General features: G+C 40.9%; 1 long non-coding RNA gene across 1 annotated transcript; it reads left to right on the plus strand.

The window, feature by feature from the left end:
* Positions 1–3,173: 3,173 nt before the first annotated feature.
* LOC311241166 lies at positions 3,174–16,768 on the plus strand. Its single transcript, XR_014620512.1, has 7 exons — positions 3,174–3,275; positions 3,438–3,478; positions 5,013–5,807; positions 9,714–9,808; positions 9,972–10,106; positions 10,997–11,111; positions 15,927–16,768. It is a non-coding gene; the product is annotated as an uncharacterized lncRNA (long non-coding RNA).
* The last annotated feature ends 2,442 nt before the right edge of the window (positions 16,769–19,210 follow it).

Below are 19,210 nucleotides of genomic sequence, written 5' to 3' on the forward strand. Positions count from 1 at the left end.
TCTTACTATTAAAGTCGAACCTGTTCAAGAGTAAACACTCTCTGTCTCTGTGATTGCCTTCAACCATTGGAATTCACCTACCTGCATTCTGACAGCCCACGCTTAAAGAGAACCACTGCACAGAGGAGTAAATTGAACAGGGGTTTGGCATTTCCGGACTTCAAATACTATTTCCAAGCATACTCTCTAAGACCTCTTATCACGTGGTTTGACGCTCAAGCGGCTGTTTCCTGGCGTCCATTGGAGGAAGAGATGGTGTCCCCACACAGACTTCAAGATATCGTGTATACCAACATTTCAATTAAACAATGCAAATTACGATTTGGCCCTCTGATCACACATGTGATCCAGATTTGGCGTGATACCCAGAGAACTCGCACTAACCGCCATAAATGGCACACTGTTCCATATTGCTCCTTATTGGACAACGACCCATTCGATTTCCCAGATGGGAGGGGAAGGGTATCCATATATTGAGGGATATGTTCAACGACTCTGGTATCCGGTCTTTTCAGGACCTATCCAACGAATTTGATCTCCCCGGTAGTTCCTTTTTCTTTTATTTACAAATGAGAGCAGCTCTAAAGGCTCACGGAGTCCCATGGGACGCTCCACCAGAACGACACCGGTTTCACAAATTATTTTATGACAGAGAGACATCGAGAGGCTTCGTCTCTGACTTTTATCGGCACTTACTTACGGCCTCATATAAAGACCTACACTTAGATACGATTTGGAGAAAGGATATCCCTGAGTTGGATATAGATTTTGATTGGGTTGCGGTATGGGAAAATATTAGGCTATCATCACGCAACCGGGATCACCAACAGATCCATAAAAATGTTGTTCATAGGACTTATTTGACCAGGCGATTGAACCTAATGGGTCTCAGGCCTGACTCTCGATGTACCTTGTGTCCAGACGGTGCCATTGGAACATATATGCATATGTATTGGGAATGCCCTCCTGTTGAGATCTTCTGGGAAAATATCAGAGATTTTCTCTCTAGCCATACCGGCCTTGCCTTCTGTTTTGTTGTTAAATGATGTTTCTCAGTTGCCGACCTCTGTACAAGTAAAGAGGCTCATTTTGGCTGGTCTGACCGCTGCCAAAAAGCTGATTGCCTCACGCTGGATACAACCAGATAAGTTATGACCGAAGGTATGGATTCTCACCTATCTTGAATGATGTTATTTATTTGGAGATTTCCACTGCACGTGTCATAGGTGTTATGAGGCCAATATCGCGGTCTGGTGGGCCGTGGTGGAAAAACTAAAAGAACGCATATGACTCTGGAAAATGAGTACTGAATAAGGTATTATATCGATGTCTCACGTTAGGGTCCTGGGGCGAGGGGGGGGGGGGGGGGGGGGGTGGAATGAGCGAATATTCATGTGTGTTGATGGTTATGGTGTTTTTTGTATTTTTGTTTTGTTTATTATTTTTCATTCAATATTGATCCTATGTATATTTTCTGACCCCCTTCGGATCTGGTTCTGGTGATTATGGGCTCTGGCTGGGGGGGCCGTGGTTCGGGGTCTCTGCGGGTCGAGGCACTAAAGAGGCGTGGTGCTTTGGCTCGCGGGGGGGCCGGGCTGTGGGTTCCTCCGGGGTTGTGGCTTGCGGGTGTTGGGCCTGGTGGTGGAGGGGGATCGGTAAGCACCTTTTTTTATAGTAAAGATTTTATTTTGTTATCTTTTTACTTTGTGACAACTTGTTTTGACTGGTTGTGCATCCAATATATAATAGGTCTAATTTATTGTCTAATCATTGTTGTGTTAGTTTGTGTTCTTGGATGTCTGTTATGTATTATTGTCATTATTGTGCTGTGTTGTTTCTTGTTTGAAAAAATGAAAATAAAAAAGATTTGGTCAAACAAAAGGAAAGTGTGTTCTTTTTGGGATATGTGTGAGATTAGCATCACTGCAAAATAGCACACATTTGTTTACATGGGTTTACTTTTCTCACAACTATATCAATGGTTGTTTGTGATACTATTTGGCTATGATGCAATCAATACAAAGTTATTGTCAAGTCAAACTAGATCTCCCAACCTCCTGAACCCACACATGACCCAGTCATGGCACCCCCCCCTCTCACACACACACACGCACGCACGCACACACACACACACACACACACACACACACACACACACACACACACACACACACACACACACACACACACACACACAGACACACACACACACACACACACACGCACACACACACGCACACACACACACACACACACACACACACACACACACACACACACACACACACACACACACACACACACACACACACACACACACACACACACACACACACACACACACACAAAAGAAGCAAAAAAGCAACGTCTCCTCAACACTGTGTGCCTGCAGTGGTAGCAGATAGTGAACCAGCCATCTGAAAGCCTCACTCACACACTCACACACACGCACGTACGCACGCACGCACACACACACACACACACACACACACACACACACACACACACACACACACACACACACACACACACACACACACACACACACACACACACACACACACACACACACACACACACACACACACAATTAACTTTAACTTCCAATGTGTATTTTATTGCTTGTATTTTTCTAGGTTTTTTACCTAATTGCTAAATGCAAATGCTAGAACTATAAATACCATCCATCTACTGCCAAAAAATGGCTGAAGTAGTGAAAGAATGAAAACAAACCTTTGAATATCAAATAAATGGAGAAAGAAGGTCAATCGGTCTGGTTCATTGGGTAAACCCAGTTAACCCTTCGGGTTAACAAGCAACATCCTTTCAAGTTGGGGACAGTGCACAAGGTCAAACACATACAGCTTGACAGTTATTGTTGACTGTCTCATATTTGTCTGTAAAAAGTGGAAAACAAATTTGAGAAAGTAATTGCCGCTGATTTGAGGGAGGATAATTATATAGAATTAAACCAGCATCAATTTTGGAGCGGTAAGTAATTTCCATTGAATGTTATTGCATTTCAATGGTAATCTTAACATTTGGGGGAAAAAATGTGATGCCATTTGATAAACAGGATCCAGTGTCAATGCAATTAATAAGATAAAAATAGAGTTGAGGTGTGGCCAGTAAAAACTTCTGATGTCACGTGAGATAAGAGGGTGTTGTTGGGAGTGTCCCAGCAGGTATAAAGAGAGTGATGCCTTTGGGTTCCAAGACAGGGTAGAGTCTACAGTCCCTGCTGTTTAACATCTTTACACTCCGACATAACAGAGGTAAGCGTTCAGTTGTACTGAGTAGCTGTCAATAATCAATTTAGGTTGTTCTACCAAATGTATTGTCAAATAGTTTTATATTGAATATGATGAACTAATATCAAGTGTATTTTATATATTAAGCATATTATACTGTATGTGATGTTTATTTCTCAATACAAGGTGCAGTTAGTCCAACATCTTCACACTTCATTAGAGCAAAGGTAAGATTTCAAAGGTGTTTTTCTTGACCACCTGTCAATATTCATTCTAGACTGTAGCATTTCCCTAGTTCAGGCTTACACCAATGACAATACAAGACAAGTTTATATAAAAATATGTTATTCATTTCAACAGTAATTCATGACCATTTCATATTTCTCCTTAAAAGTTTGAGCAAAAGTTGAGAGTTTGAGAAATTAATTGCCGCTCATTTAAGGGAGGATATCTATAATTTAACATAATTTTGGAAATCTAATTATTTTTAATTCAACACTATTCAATTAAATTCAAACTTTAATACGGACTCATGGTCCAGATAAAAAAAAATAAGACATACACAACCTATATAAAATGACACACAACAGGCAAAAATAACATCACTTAAAATACACATCAATGTCCCACAAATAGACGGCTGTGCCAATATCTCCACATAGATGAGTGGTAACGTGTGGCACTGAACCTAATGTCCATAAAACCAGAGAGATCACATTTCCAAAGTAATTTAGCGAACAGATACATTTATACATGAGATTTCTTAAAACAGCTTGGAAGGTATTGACACGTGCAGCCACGAACATTTCACTTGCACTACACCATCTAGGTATTTTATGGCATCATTATAAGCTACTTGAAGTTTCCACAAACCTGCTTTTTTGTAGTGTGCATGTATTAAGTGGTGTACAATATGCTCTGAACAGAGACATTTTCACTCCGTCTGTACACATACTAAACTTGCGTGAGTGTTCGCTTGCGCAAACATCCTGCGGCATTGCCTGTATATATCATCATCTGTCATTTGTTCTGTAATAAAATGTCCAAGATATTTTACCTTTTCACAGACCCCAAGATTATTTATTGACTTTAAATTAATATTGAATTTCAATTGTAATTTATGACAGTTTCATATTTTTCCTTTAAAATTGGAACACATATTTGATAATGTAATTGCATCTGATTTGAGAGAGGATATCTAGAATTAACTATTGAATTTCAATGGTAATTTATGACAGTTGTGACCATAGACATATATAAAGGCTAGATGACTCACCCTGGCCAATGGAGACCGACGTTGCCACATGGTGGCCATCTTGCCACAGGCAGCACGCCCACTCATAACATGAATGTCTATGGTGCATACTATTGAAATAACCATAGCTTGCTAAATTTTCAACGGATTTTCTAATGGTTTGGTTTGTTATAAACGTCAGAGATGCATGCAGCATTTTAATTTCATAATTAATTTATGACTATCATATTTTTCCTTAAAAACCTTTTTTTTTATTTGAGAAAGTAATGGCCGCTGGTTTTAGATTGACTGATTGAAAATCTTATCCAGTGCATTTTTTATGCTTTCAGGTGTATGTAAGTTCTCTCAGACTTCTATCCTGGATCTCTAGAACTACATAGCTTTCGGCAGCCAGTACTCATGTTAAATCATCATCATGTTCAGTTATCAAAATTATATCTCACATGTAAGATCATAGATATGAAAGGGTTAATGATACATAAACCTTCTTATTTATCTTTCTGTAGATGGTGTCGGTTCTGTTTGCCGTGCTCCTCTGCTTAACCGGTGGACTGCTGATTGCAGAAGTTGTAAGTAAAATATATACAGTTTCAGTGTTTGATGTGTTGCTAGGTTAAGAGCTAAAACTACTGTTAATTTCCAGTTAGGTCTGTATTTGACAGGAAAACAAGTGGAGAATGCTGGTTTGTTTTTGTCAGGCAGGCCATCATCTAACATAGTGGGGCGACAGTGGATCATGAGGTAGAGCTGTCGTCTGGTAATCGGAAGGTTCCCAGTTCGATTCCCGCTCCTCCCGCCGGCAGTGTGTCGAAGTGTCCTTGAGTGAAACACTAAACCCCTAACTGCTCCATATGAGTTGGATAAAGTGCTTAGGATAAAAGCGCTATATAAAATACCATAGTGGTTCTAAAAGTGGGATCCGAGGAACCCCGGGGGTCCTTGTGTTGAGGGGGTTGCAGGGGGTCCCCAGCTAAATGTGTTATAGTTTAATTTCACTCAAATGTATTTCACTTACCCAATGAAGGAATGTATAAGAATATTCTGAAATAGACTATCCTGGTCATAGGTTTCACTCTCCTGTTATTTCCCCTCTTGTTATTATAGATAGTCAGTATATCTTTGTCAGACTTTGATGCTGCCTGGCCATTCTTATACATTTACTCCCTAAGCAGGTATTATTTCAGCGTCTTAACACATTATCCTTTGAGACTGCTTCGTAATTAAGATACAGTATAGTTTACAAGGGTTCACAAAATAATGTTTAAACATTTCTTTTGTGTGTTTACAGGATGCCAAAGATGGTAAGCATCTACTGAAAATATAATGATGATGATGATGATGATGATGATGATGATGATGATGATGATGATGATGATGATGATGATGATGATGATGATGATGATGATGATGATGGTAGTCACTATCGGCATGATGATGATACTGTTGTTGATGATATATAATGATATAATTATACATATAATTAGAAACAAATGTACAAACTGCTTCACTGAAAAGATAAATAAAAGTTTAATCTAAATTTTAAAAATGTATCTCAGAAGTCACAGTGTCAAGATAAAACAGCAGTAAAAAGAGGCAGAATACTGTACATGAAAATGTATTTATAATAAAACATAAGTTGTGCCCCAATGATAAGGATACATGCTCAATGAAGAAACCCAATCCCATTGCCAAAAAAAAGACAGACCCATGCCCCTTTAATGTGAGTATCGACAATGCCGATGCTATATACCCTAACACATGGCCCCTAATGACCACCACAACCCAACATGTAGATAGATAGGCAATGAGAGCAAGCATATCACAATGGTTATCTAGTCCAGTGGTTCCCAAAGTCGGGGTCGCGACCCAAAGGTGGGCCGCGAGCAGCCACGGGTGGGCCGCGAGATGATTAAAAAAAAATAAAAAAAAATAAAAAAAATAAAAAAAAACATTTTTTTTTTTTTTTTTTTTTTTTGTCAGGCCACTGAACTTAGAAGCAGGCCAGGACAGTGTTTCTAGTTGTATTCTAAAATTATATTCTATTGTATTCTAAAATGTGACTATATGGTTTTATATTAACTTAATAAATAAACAAAAACGAAAAATCTACTTATTTCAACGAACATTTCAAACTAAATAACAGATTATGCACATAAAACGCTGAAAACAACCGAAGCAACAATAGTATTTTAATGAGGCTATGATTATTATCATTATTATTTTGCAACAAGTTAGCCCTCTCATAAATAGCACATATAAATGAATAACTAACTTGAACTAACTTAATAGGATTGAAGTGATATTTGGCTAAAAAAATCGGTCGCCTGGCAAAAAAAAAAAAAAAAAAAGCCTGACGATGTGCATTGGGCCGCGGCTCTCTGACGCCTTATTTTCTGGGCCCTGGCCTGAAAAGTTTGGGAACCCCTGATCTAGTCAAATGGGTCTATTTTATTAGCATGCTAGTGGCTCAGTAGATAGCTTAATTGGCTTCAATCATATGATTCTAGTCCTGACTTGCTGATAATAACATTATAACTTAAATTATAACAGTTTGAGACCGGCGGCGGCTACGTGGCGTAGTGGGCAAGGCGCTCGCCACGAATGCTGAGACGCTGGGCTCGCCTGTTCGAGCCCAGCGCTCCACATTGCTTTCAGTTTAGCTGGTCGTTCATACTAATACACATTGGCCGTATTAGGGGGTGGGAAACTGATGGGTGGGGATCGGGCGTTGTGGACAGCGACTCCTACAGGTCGGTTGGTGCGCCTGCGCAGTAGAATCAGGAAGTGTCTGGGGCAGCGTGAGCCTCCCACACGTTACTCCTCGCCACTGAGAGATCGAGCTGCGCAGATAAAAAGATGCGACTGCTGTTACCTCAAGTACCGGAGGGGACTTGTGCTATGTATGACTTAGTCCACATTGCAGCCGGCTTGTGGGAGGCAAGAAACAGCGTTCGTGACAGGGGAGGGTTGAATTGGAATGTTATACGAAATTGGGATGGGAGAAAATATAGAAAATGGGAGAAAAAGTGGACAAAAAAAAAAAAAAAAATTGAGACCGGCAAGAGACATATAGTAAGACAACTCGTGTAATATAGCCTTTATTTTCAGATATTAGAATTGAGCAATTAGTTAACGGTATCTCATTGTTATTAGCTAAGTATCAGTCTACAATCACAAAGGGGATCTATGACTGTAACTAGTAGTATGTGTTAAAAGCATCCCGACGCACTTTGTAGATGATGACCAGGACTTTTTATTGATCTGGTGGGAGAAAGGAAGTCAGTGGAGGTCATTTAGGACTGGGGTGATTTGCTGCTAGGATTTGGTTAGAAGTCGGGTGGATGCTTTCTGGACCTTGGAGTCTATTGATGGAGCCATAGCACTGATGCCATAGAGGAGTGAGTTGCAGTGGTCAAGAGGTGAGTTGCAGTGGCCAAGCCATAGATCAGTGTTTGGATGTAGATGATGAAGAGTAGTGCTTACAGAGTACAGAACCTTGGATCGGGGATGTGACAAGAGGAGTGGTTGTGTAGGGAAATTAAGTATTATATTTTGGTGAGATGGGAACTAAACCAGCTGAGTGCAGTGCCTATAAAATGTAGGTCTTTGAGTCTGGCAATAGTTGGGTAGTGGCTCACAGTATCGATGGCAGCACTCAAGGTCACAGGTCAAGGATGTTAAGGGCTGTAGTGTCGGCAGAGGTGAGTAGGTCATTGAGGAGGGCAGTTTCACTGCTGTGGAGTTGGCATAAGCCAGACTGCAGGGGGGGTTGGAGTTGTGTGGCGACAAGGCATCACAGGCGTTTTGAGAGGAAGGGGAGATTGGACATTGGTCGATATTGGTTCAGGCAGGATGGCTCAAGACCAGTTTTTTTTTTATCCACCCAGGATCAGGGTGAGACAGTGGAGTGGCAGCTTTTAAGGTGGAGGGGACAATTCCATGGGGCAGTGAAGAGTTGGTGAGGAAGGGGCATAGGACAGGGAGGCATGTCTTCAGCAGAGGAGTGGAAAGGGGGTCAAGTGAGCAGGTTGTGGGTTTGGATGAGCTGATGAGTTTGGAGTTGAAGGATGGGGAAGCTGGAGTGAACAGGGAGATGTCCGGGGGAGGGATAGCAAGGTCAAGAGGGATGGAGAGGAGGGGCAGGAATAGTGGCTGCTGCTGGGTCAGGCACAAGGTGGAGTGATTTATTAATTAATAGCTGTGACATTTTCTTTTGTAATTAGTTGCATGGTTCAAGAGTAGAGGTGGACAGGGTGTAGGCACAGGACTTGAGGAGGGTGTTCACAGTGGAGAATAGGGCAGATGACTGGAGTCATCAATGATGGTAGAGAAATAGGCAGATTTGTAAGCAGAGGTGGAGTTTGTAGGCTTATTGGTGGACAGTGAAGGATGTTTTCTTGGAGAGATTAAAGGATGATTGAAATAGTGCAGTGGTGTTGTAGGGCAGAGTCCAGGGCAGTTATGATAGCTATCCAGCAGACTAGGTGGTCCAAGCTAGCTAGCAGGCAAACAGGTGGAGAGAAGGTAACATTAGCTAAGTTAGCTAGAACTCACTAACTAGCTTCAGTGGCAGGGCGGGCTGGGGAAATTAAGTTAACTATGGGTGAAGGGAAGGAAATAGGGTAATAATAATGAATCTGAGACAAATAATGAAAGAAGTAAAAATTAATGAATAAATTAATTAATTAATTAAAGGCAGAGGGAGGAGCAGTGATCTCCATACAGCACAAACAAGCAGCACACACAGACCACAGCAAGAATCCATCAAATCTGGGCTGTGGTGAGGTATTATGCATGGGTTAAGTTGATATCTCAGTTGCTCATTATAGGTCAGTGGTCAGTTGTCTTTGAGATCAAGTCAGAAATGCCAGAAATTAACTGATGGTCTTGTCATTGTCGTTATTATTATTATTATTATTATTATTATTATTATTATTACTGTTATTGTCCTGTGATGTCTTGTTTATTAGTATTGTTACTGTATTGTGTTGTCTTGTTTCATGTTGAAAAGGGAAAATAAAGAAAATTTTTGAGAAATGCCTGAGATATTGACATAAATTATTCAGGTTTTTAATGGTAACGGTCATCAACCAAAGGCCCAACCCTAATAAACTGTAATTTAACTGTGTTCCATTAATGCATAACTAAATATTGCATTCTCATGCCATCAACAGTAGGCCCGTTTTAATATCATGTCTGCACTACAGAACCTTGCAGGAGACACTGCCCCCTTGGTTGGACTAAACACAACTTTCGCTGTTTCAAATACTTCAATTCTGGCAAGACTTGGCAAGATGCAGAGGTACATTTTTCAACAGTTTCAGATATACAGACATTACTTTGTCATTACTGATGAAAAAATACATTCTTAAAAAATACATACATTAGCACAAATAAGAGGATTGTTGAAGGATAGTACTGTATGTGCATGTTATCATTTTCTATCTTCTACTCTCCCTCATTAGCTCTATTGTATAACCGTTGGTGGCAACCTGGCCTCAGTCCACAGCATCCAGGAGAATAACGTGATCAGAGGCCTGACAGGGCAGCAACGCCCAAATCTCTGGATCGGGGGCTATGATGTTAATTCTGACATTAAGGTGAGGTACTCAAACTGACTTGATGAGTCAACCATAACACGACCCAACCATAACACAAAATCTAAAAAAAAAAATGCAGACATTGTTATTCAGTAACTGCAAACAACATGTATGAGGCAAATAATGAGTTCAAAAGACAAAAACAACAGTGTCAAGACAATGGGAGGTTTTGAGAGAAAGTTTTTTCAAAACAAAATACATTTGATGAACTGAGGAACCTAAACTACCATGTACAATGGATTACAATATTTATACTACACTTGGTCTTGTATTGCTGATTCTGTACAGCTAGCCATTGAGAACCTGCAGCTCTCCTTTTATATTCTACAGGATGCACTTCATCTTAAACCAGGGCTTGACACTTACCTCTTTCCCCAGGAGCAAATGTGCTCCTAAATGAAAACATGTAGAAAACACAAAGAAATTCAGGAGCACAATGAAAAATATTCATACTTTTTTCAGTAGGGTTGGGTATCATTTGGATTTGTATCGGTTCTGGTTCTGCTTATTGAATCCGGTTCTCATCTAATCAATCAATTCATCCACTCTTTCTGCGCTCATCTTCCCCTTCATAGCTAAAGTGAAAGTTTAAATATAATTGAACTGTCAGCTTGTAGGATGTAATCTTTACTGTCAGCTTATATGATGTAAGTTTGTAGGATGTAATCTTTACTCGCATAATGTGTTCCTAAATAATCTTTCTGGTTGGCACAAATCTATTTTTAGTCGCAAATGCAAGTGAAACGCTTGCACTGTCGAGCCCTGTTAAACTGGTGCTTAATGCAGATAAAACAAAGTTCATGCTGTTTACTAGAGCCAGACATATTGACATATTAGACCCACATGTGGAAAACCCTGGTATCTACTGATGACATTTCTTCATCCTGTAGATCCGCACATGGCTGCAGAGTGACGGCTCCCGCTTTGACTTCACCAAATGGAATGCGAATGAACCAAACAACCACAAAAACAAGCATGAACGCTGCGTGGAGATGTGGTCTCCAGGTATGCAGTTCATATAATTTCTTTCCCTTTTTTTTTTTTTTTTTTACATACTTTTTTATTAAATTAGTTAAAAATACAAAAGATGACCACCCTCCCCACTCTTACACCTACCCATATAGGATACCGCCTACTGCCTCAGATATTCCCTCCTTTACAATCAGTCTCTGATGTAGTGGGGTGGTTTAGCCACCCTATAGTTAAAGGGATAGTATGGACCTTTGAACATTAAGTTGTATGAAATATGGTAGTGTAGTTGATGCAAATCTAACTTACCAGGAACTTTTAGATGGGCAGCAAATGGGGATTTGGCAGTCACAAAACCAGAAAAGTTTTAATCCGCCCTGCAACATACAGGCAAAGGGTTACCCATTTCCAACACAAAACCATAGTCCTCCAGTATTTTGAAACAGCTGATAGGCCGCGTTAACTGAACTGGCTCCAGCGCATAGTAATACACTGGCTTTTTTCAAGAAACTAAATAATGGCAAGTGATAGCGGAATATGAAATGCTGGAGGATCGTGGTTTTATGTTGGAAACGGGTAACCCTTTTTGCCTGCATGTTGTGGTGTGGATTCTTGGTTTCGTGCCCGTTTGCTTTCCGGTTAGCTCAGAACCCGTCCAGAACTCCGCCCACGGGACTCTGTAAGTAAGCTATTAGCTTTGCATCGACTACACTACTGGCAAGTATTTCATACAACTTCATGTCCAAAGATCCAAACTATCCCTTTAACCTCTTAACCTGCGCCCCCAAAAGTGGCCTTTTTAGTTTTCATTTTTGAGGACTGCATACTTTTTTTGCAAACCAAAACAACATACTTTATACTTATATAGCATGAGCCAGGGCCCCGTTCCCCGTACCTGGATAACTGAGTTAGCCGGATAACTTTCGGTCAAGTCTGACTTAAGCCGGACTTTCCCGTTCCCTGAAGCTGGATTGTCTAAATCACCATGACAACAGATCAAAAAGTTTGAGCCTGGTCGAGAGCAGGGTTTAAGTTCAAGTTAGGCGGATGAACCATCGCCACGCCCCCGCAAAGAAGTGACAGCGCGTTTCCTGAAATTATTCCCACAGTCTAGGATCTGCATTATACCATTCTGAATTACGTTTTTGTGCTCCATTCTTCCAGAGGGGGCTTTTGAAATGTAAAATATACCCAAAATGCTGATACTAAATTCACTTTGTCCTAAATAATGCACGTTATATACCGTGGCGCTCGCTCGGTGCGATGTACACATTATGTGGTTATTTTAACAACGCGCAGCATTGCAAATGTGAATCCCGCGGGGATATCCTTAATGATTGAAACCTATCGCTCGTTTGGCTCTGATTCCTTTCATATTCTCCGCTGTGGATGAGGAGCGAGGAAGGAGAGGAGCGCCTGGATTTTGTTCCATTCAAGCATAAAATTGAACTGTCTATGCGTAGATTGTGGATCTTGTGTGATATTGTAACTGGGATTAAAATGTCTGATGAGATGCGCTGTTTGACGGATTTGAGAAATTGAATGAGCCGTTGACGTCACATTAATGAATGAGAATAAAGAGATACAACTTCATTCAAAATAAAGAATATTCTAAACACGGGTCTCTCGTTCATTAATGTATAAACAATGAATTTATCCCATCTGGCACAGTGGCGCAGCGGTAGTGCTCAATCCTGGCAACCTGGCGACCGGTGTTCGAAACCCCGTGTTTCCAATATAATTTTTTGGAATATAATATTAATGATTATACGCAAAGGTAGCCTAGTTTTAAGTTAAAATATTATAAATCTACATGCATTGAGGATGTCATTCTTTATATAGCTCGCAACGTGCACCAAATTGAATTATTCCTACATTGCAAAAGGAAGGAAAAGACTAGGTTTCGAACCCCGGTCGTCTGCGTGAAAGTCAAAAGAAGAACCCGTTACACCACAGTGGAGATAAGTAAAAGATCGACCATACATCAATCAATGTGTAAGAGAGCCGTATCGTTATTCTGTATAACAGCTTAACTAATTATTTTCGCTAGCAAGATCTCATTTGATTATTCAATCCAGCAGGCAAGTTTAAAGAAATATAATCTGATTGATTGAGGTAATGAGGGACTTAAAATTAGCCTATAGATAACGCATTTAACTTGTCGGCGAGGCGATTGAGCCGTACTGCAATATGTTAATAAAGTTTTAAATCAATTAATCAATCAATGCCGCTAGAGAATCAGGATCTCTGCTATCAATACGTGCTGGCTTTTTAACTGAAGCGGCCGCGCGCACTTATCCTGGGTCTCAAGTCTGGTTTGAGTTAACGAGACTGAATCCACCTTCGAGGAACAGGAAAATCCCGGCTTCAAACATCGGGTTAACTGAATCTGGATAATGTGACTCTTGATCGACTTAGTTGAACCAGGTACGGGGAATAGGGCCCTGGTCTCTTTTGAAAGATGACATTCTAAAATTCAATTTTAGTGCTAACGTAATAGAGTAACATAGGTCTGAACTTGTTGTAGACAAACCTGTTACTCAAGTTTTTCTGTAGTAGTTAGTAGTCCAGAGGTAGTATTTCCCCAGAAGGTGGAATGGCTTACAAATCCAGACGGACCCATAGCCTGAAGCCTTATGTAGTACATCTCCAAATTGCATAAATATCCATTCAGAAATGAGTGATTAGGAGTGATTTTGGTAAACTGTGTACAATGAAAAACTCAGTTTTCTCATAGACTTCAATTCATCCTCTTCCTGTCTTTGCTCGTTAGTTTTTCACCTAGATCCTAGATCATACATCCCCAGATGGGGTATCATTGGAAAGCCACACTCATTGGCTACAACCCTCCACAATAATTTTCGAGATCGGATCTAGATTGACGGAACTAGAGCCCCAAGAGTCGGTAGTGGTATTTTACACAATACCGTGTACTTTGCACAAGCCTCAAATACCGGCATGTAACTCGAGAACCGCTGAACGGATTTTGGCGGATTTCGACAGGCAACAAATAAGCCTTCAATTCGATATATATATATATATTGTATTACAAAATATGCACACCCGAGCCACTAGGGGTCGCCAAAGTGCCGGTGGGCAAATCGTGATAAGGTTATTAAGAATCCTGCACTTTGCAATAAAGGCACCAAATGTGGAACTGAAGTCGCTTTCCATACTATAACAAGACTAGGTCAAAACTTAGTAGGCCCCTATATGGTTGGACTGTTTACGGTCAATGTAAACAATTATGGCCAATTCCACTGCCGTGTTTACCAGTGACATCAATGGATCATCTGATCCAGCGGCCCGATTATGTAACTTCACTCAGTGACACATTCGCATTAGTGAGCAGCTGCTACGCCTGTGAGTAAGTTAGTGACATTGCTGGTCATGGTGCTTCTCATAAACAAACTAGGATGCATTATAGTCAATTTACTTATGATCTATATTTTTAATGGTTGGACCTTTCCATTTTGTCAGATATGTTTGATGAGATTTAATTAATTATGATCATAGAGCGATCAGGCTATTGTAAGCAACTATTGGCTGTTGATAGGATCTGTGAGAGGATAATTATTATTTTAATCAGTAGGCATATTTTCAATCAAATAATCAATAAGGTACTGCACACATACACACTCCCACCTGCATGTCCACAGCCACATCCACGCTCGTTGATTTATACAACGTAATGAAAGAGTTTAACCCGTGCACACAGGGGCGTAGCTGGGGGGGGGTAGCTTAGGACGATTCCAAGGGCCCAGCACTGGGGGGGGGGCCCAACAATTTTTTTCTTTTTTTTTACTAGACATCACTCTATGTGTGTGTGTGTGTGTGTGTGTGTGTGTGTGTGTGTGTGTGTGTGTGTGTGTGTGTGTGTGTGTGTGTGTGTGTGTGTGTGAGATATATAGAGAGAGAGGGGGGGCTTTGGTAGACTATTGCATTGGTCCATTCATTGAAGATGAACGCAATGCGACATCCTTTACTAGGCTCACCCACCAACAGTGCAGGTGCTGAACTGCTGATCCGAATGTATAGGTAAAAACCATATTATGCATTTTCATCAATAAATAAATAAATTACCAAATATTTTTTTGCTCGCGCCCTTACACGCGCTCGCATTCACTGGGGGCCTAGAAATACATTCTTTCATGGGGCCCAGAATCGACAGCTACGCCCCTACGTGCACATATTGTGCTCATGGTTGAAAACATGCTTACGCACACACACATACATATATGGCCATGTACTGTACACTCCCAGATGCACGCCCACAGAGACGTGTATCTGTTCATCAACATACAGTTTAAGAGCAAAATATGTAGACTCTTCGAGAAAGATACTCACTCATTTAGTTTGACAGTTATTGAAAGTAAATGAGTTTGAATATGGCCACCAGTGATGTCATCCGGGACATTGGATCCTTGTGTTATGTTAAATACAGCTCCATGAAATTATGTACATGAAGAAATAGCAACACCTTGTCTTATAAGGACGGCTACTTTATCATTACATTGATAATTGAGCTGTAATTAACACAACCGTTTCTATTGGCTTCATAAGATCTCTAGTTTTGAGCTACAGCCTCCAAAAGAGCGTAATGTCCGCCCTATCACCAGCGATGTAACTAGTTACACCCCCCCCCCCCCCATACTATCTGAACTCTGACTCCATTGCTCCACACACTGTTCGATGAACATTGTTACTCAGCTGAAAGAGTTGTGCCCTTCCTGCTGACCTGTTGTACACAACTTGTAAGTCACTTTGGATAAAAGTGAAAAAATGCTATAGATATACAAGTATGTACAAGAAAATACAAGTATTCTTTTTATGTGTGTGCTTTTTACGCAGGGACCTGGAATGATGGAAAGTGCCACGCAAAGAGATATTTTGTATGCGCTAGAAACGTCTGACGCCCTTCACCCACAATGTCTCATGCGCCACCTGTGATGTTAGGCCTCGATGACGTTAGGCCTCGATGACGTCATCAGCTCTGTTTAGTTTTGTTTACTCCGTTTATTTGATCATATCAATCAACAGTTATACATTTAAAAATGTATACAAATTAAAAACTGTAAATATGCCAACATTAGCAGGGTTGCTACTTGTTAGTTTTCAGTTATAGTCCCTGGGCTAGATGTTTAACCCAGAAAAGAAACAGAAAAATAGAAGGACATTAAAGCTAATATAAAAACAGTTTAAAACATATTCTTTACATTCACTCACTAGGGGCTAGATCCACAAAGAATGGATTGCAGGTGCGCAGGTGATTGATTGAATGAAAATGTTATTAACAGATTGCAGAATGGGTACAATACAGTACGGCTCAATACTTAAGGGGATGCAGACCAGAGAAAGACTTTCGTCTTGTTTACATCAGGGTCCCCCATTTTCAATTCATAATGAATTGTAAGTAAGGGTGCAATTAGCCCTGTGCAATCCATTCTTTGTGGATCTAGCCTTCGTGCATCTATAAGAAACAGTGTACAGGGACACATCAAAGCTATACATGTATAAACACTGTATAGGCAGCAGGCACACATATACATAATCATAAATCACATAACCACAGGAGGATCTATTTTGTTCAATTTACTTTTCATTCTAAAAAAGCGACTGTCTCTGTTTAACTGTTTACACTATTGCTTCATTCACAATCATAATCCTAACTTCAATAAAAGGTTCAAGCATTATCCTTTGTCTCAGGTCACTGATGTTGTTGGCTTTTGTCTTGGAGCTCAAAAATCCTCAATATGAACGTCTCTCTCTGTGTATTTGTCTCTCTCTCTCTGTCTGTCTGTCTAGTTCTCTCTCTCTCTGTCTAGTTCTCTCTCTCTCCCTGTCTGTCTGTCTAGTTCTCTCTCTCTCTCTCTCTCTGTCTGTCTAGTTCTCTCTCTCCCCTTGTCTGTCTGTCTCCCATTCTCCATCTGTCTTTCTTTTTATCGATTTATCTCTCTTCAATGGACATGTAATATGTATAAACTCTCTCTCTCTGTGTCTATCTTTCATACGCAGTCAGCTGAGCAGCAGAAATAGAAGTAGGGAGGGCTGCCTATGTCAGAGCACATGTGGGTCAACAAGCCATTCATATTTGGCTATGTCAAGTGGGGGCTCATTAAACAATTGTACATTAGACAATTAAGATTAAAGCTGTACACTTTTAGAAAGAAAACTTGGATATTCACTAGGGGTGTAACCAACGGTACACAAAAACCATGGTTCGGTACGTACCTCGGTTTTGGAGTCACGGTTCGGTATGGGTTTTCGGTACAGTGGGGAATTTATTTGGCTTTCCATGTTCCACTCAGGGGTGATGCAGTAACTGTTAAGTAGGGCTGTCAATGAATATTCTATATTAAAATGTATAATCGACTTGTTAAAAAATATATTAGATTGTGGGCGTGGGGCTGAATGCGCTGCATGACGGATAGGAGACACGCGACGTCATTGAACTGAATACAACCGCGACCACGTTATTGAATAGAGAAAGAAGCATCATGCAGGTCCCTAATGGTAAATACTATTTCCTGTTTCATGCCAAGGAAAATATCAATTAATGTTTATCTCACCGACCTTGTTTGGAGGCGCTTTTGCTGTGTATGAATGTCCATTCTATATGCCGCAAACTATCATTAATTTGATCTCCGAGAGACAGCCCCTTCTCAATCTGGCACCAATCCTCCTCACACACTGAGAGAGAGAGAGTGTGTGTGTGTGTGTATGTGTGTGTGTGTGTGTGTGCGCGTTCACCACACTATGAGGCTATGCTAAATTACAGGTAATCTCTCAGTGTTGTGCATGGGCTGAACGTACATCCGTCCCTTTGCGCAAGTTATATTTTGGGAAGGGGTGAACTTGGAGTTTTGAATAAAATTCTGTGCTGCAGGCGCGTTCCGTTGGTGGTTAACGTATACCGCTGCATTCGTTCGGTACACAGCCCATACTGAACCGAAGGTCCAGTACTGAAACTGTTCAGTCCAGATACATGTACCATTACACCCCTAATATTCACTGAGATTTAAGTAATGAATATGCAAGAAAAAAATCTGAAGTTCTGAGATTTTAATCGGAATTTAGTAGAGACAAAGCTTGCTTAGCGTTCCATAGGTCTGACGTGTCCGGCTAGGCAATGGAAGTGCATTTTCTCACTGAACAACCATGAAGGCTTTCAGTGCCTGCAAATTTCACAAACTAATGATACAATGAATTCATACCACATTGGATGTGCAAGGGTCATGTGTCACCTCATACTATCCTTCCACTGACCAATATTTTATTGGCGGTTAAGATTGAAATTACCCCAAAATCAGGAAGCACTGTTGTTATTTGTCATTAAATACATTTAATGAATTAAGATAAAATTTGATTAAAGATTAGATTAAACTGGACTTGATCAAATCTTTATTCGTAGCACACATTGTAACATAGTCATGCAGCGAACACACACATGTGAGATGGGCGACACATAGGAACACACATGCATTTCTTTTTGGGTCGCCGATGAAATGTCTCTCTGCACTTGACCCATCCCGTCATCCTTCCCCGGGAGCAGACATGGGTTGTGGCATGGGGCAGCACCGAGGGACCAATCCAAGTGCTCGTGTCCATCTTTGTCAGGGACGTGACAGCATTAGTGATCTGTTCTGCATGTTTTCGCATTGGGTTTATCTCTTTTTCTGGAGGGGAAACCCTTGCGAGCCACTGGGAGAACATGCAAACTCCACACAGAAAGGCCCGGGAGATACCCGACCTGGGTACCTGGCAACCCGGCAACCTGGTCCTCAAGCGGGAATCGAACCCAGGACCTTCTTGCTGTGAGGCGACAGTATTAACCACTGCACCACCGTGCCGAAGATTCTCTGGTGATCATGCTGTCTGGACACCATCACGTGTGCGAGACAGCCGTCAGGTAACCAGTGTGGACCACGGGTAAGAGGACGCTTGTTTGTATGGTAAAGGTGGTGGGAGGGTAGGTGCAAATAAGGTGAAGGAATCCCCGGTGAGTCAAAGCCATCAGAACAGAACATTGAAAGATCAGTAAGTCTATTGTCAACCTGCAGGGGGCCGATACTGTAGGTGTTTCTACGATACATTCAATCAGATTACAGGCACTTTCTCTGCCCGTATCTCTCTCT

The sequence above is a fragment of the Notolepis coatsorum genome (assembly GCF_963971535.1).
Source record: "Notolepis coatsorum genome assembly, chromosome: 14".
NCBI classification, from domain to species: Eukaryota; Metazoa; Chordata; class Actinopteri; order Aulopiformes; family Paralepididae; genus Notolepis; species Notolepis coatsorum.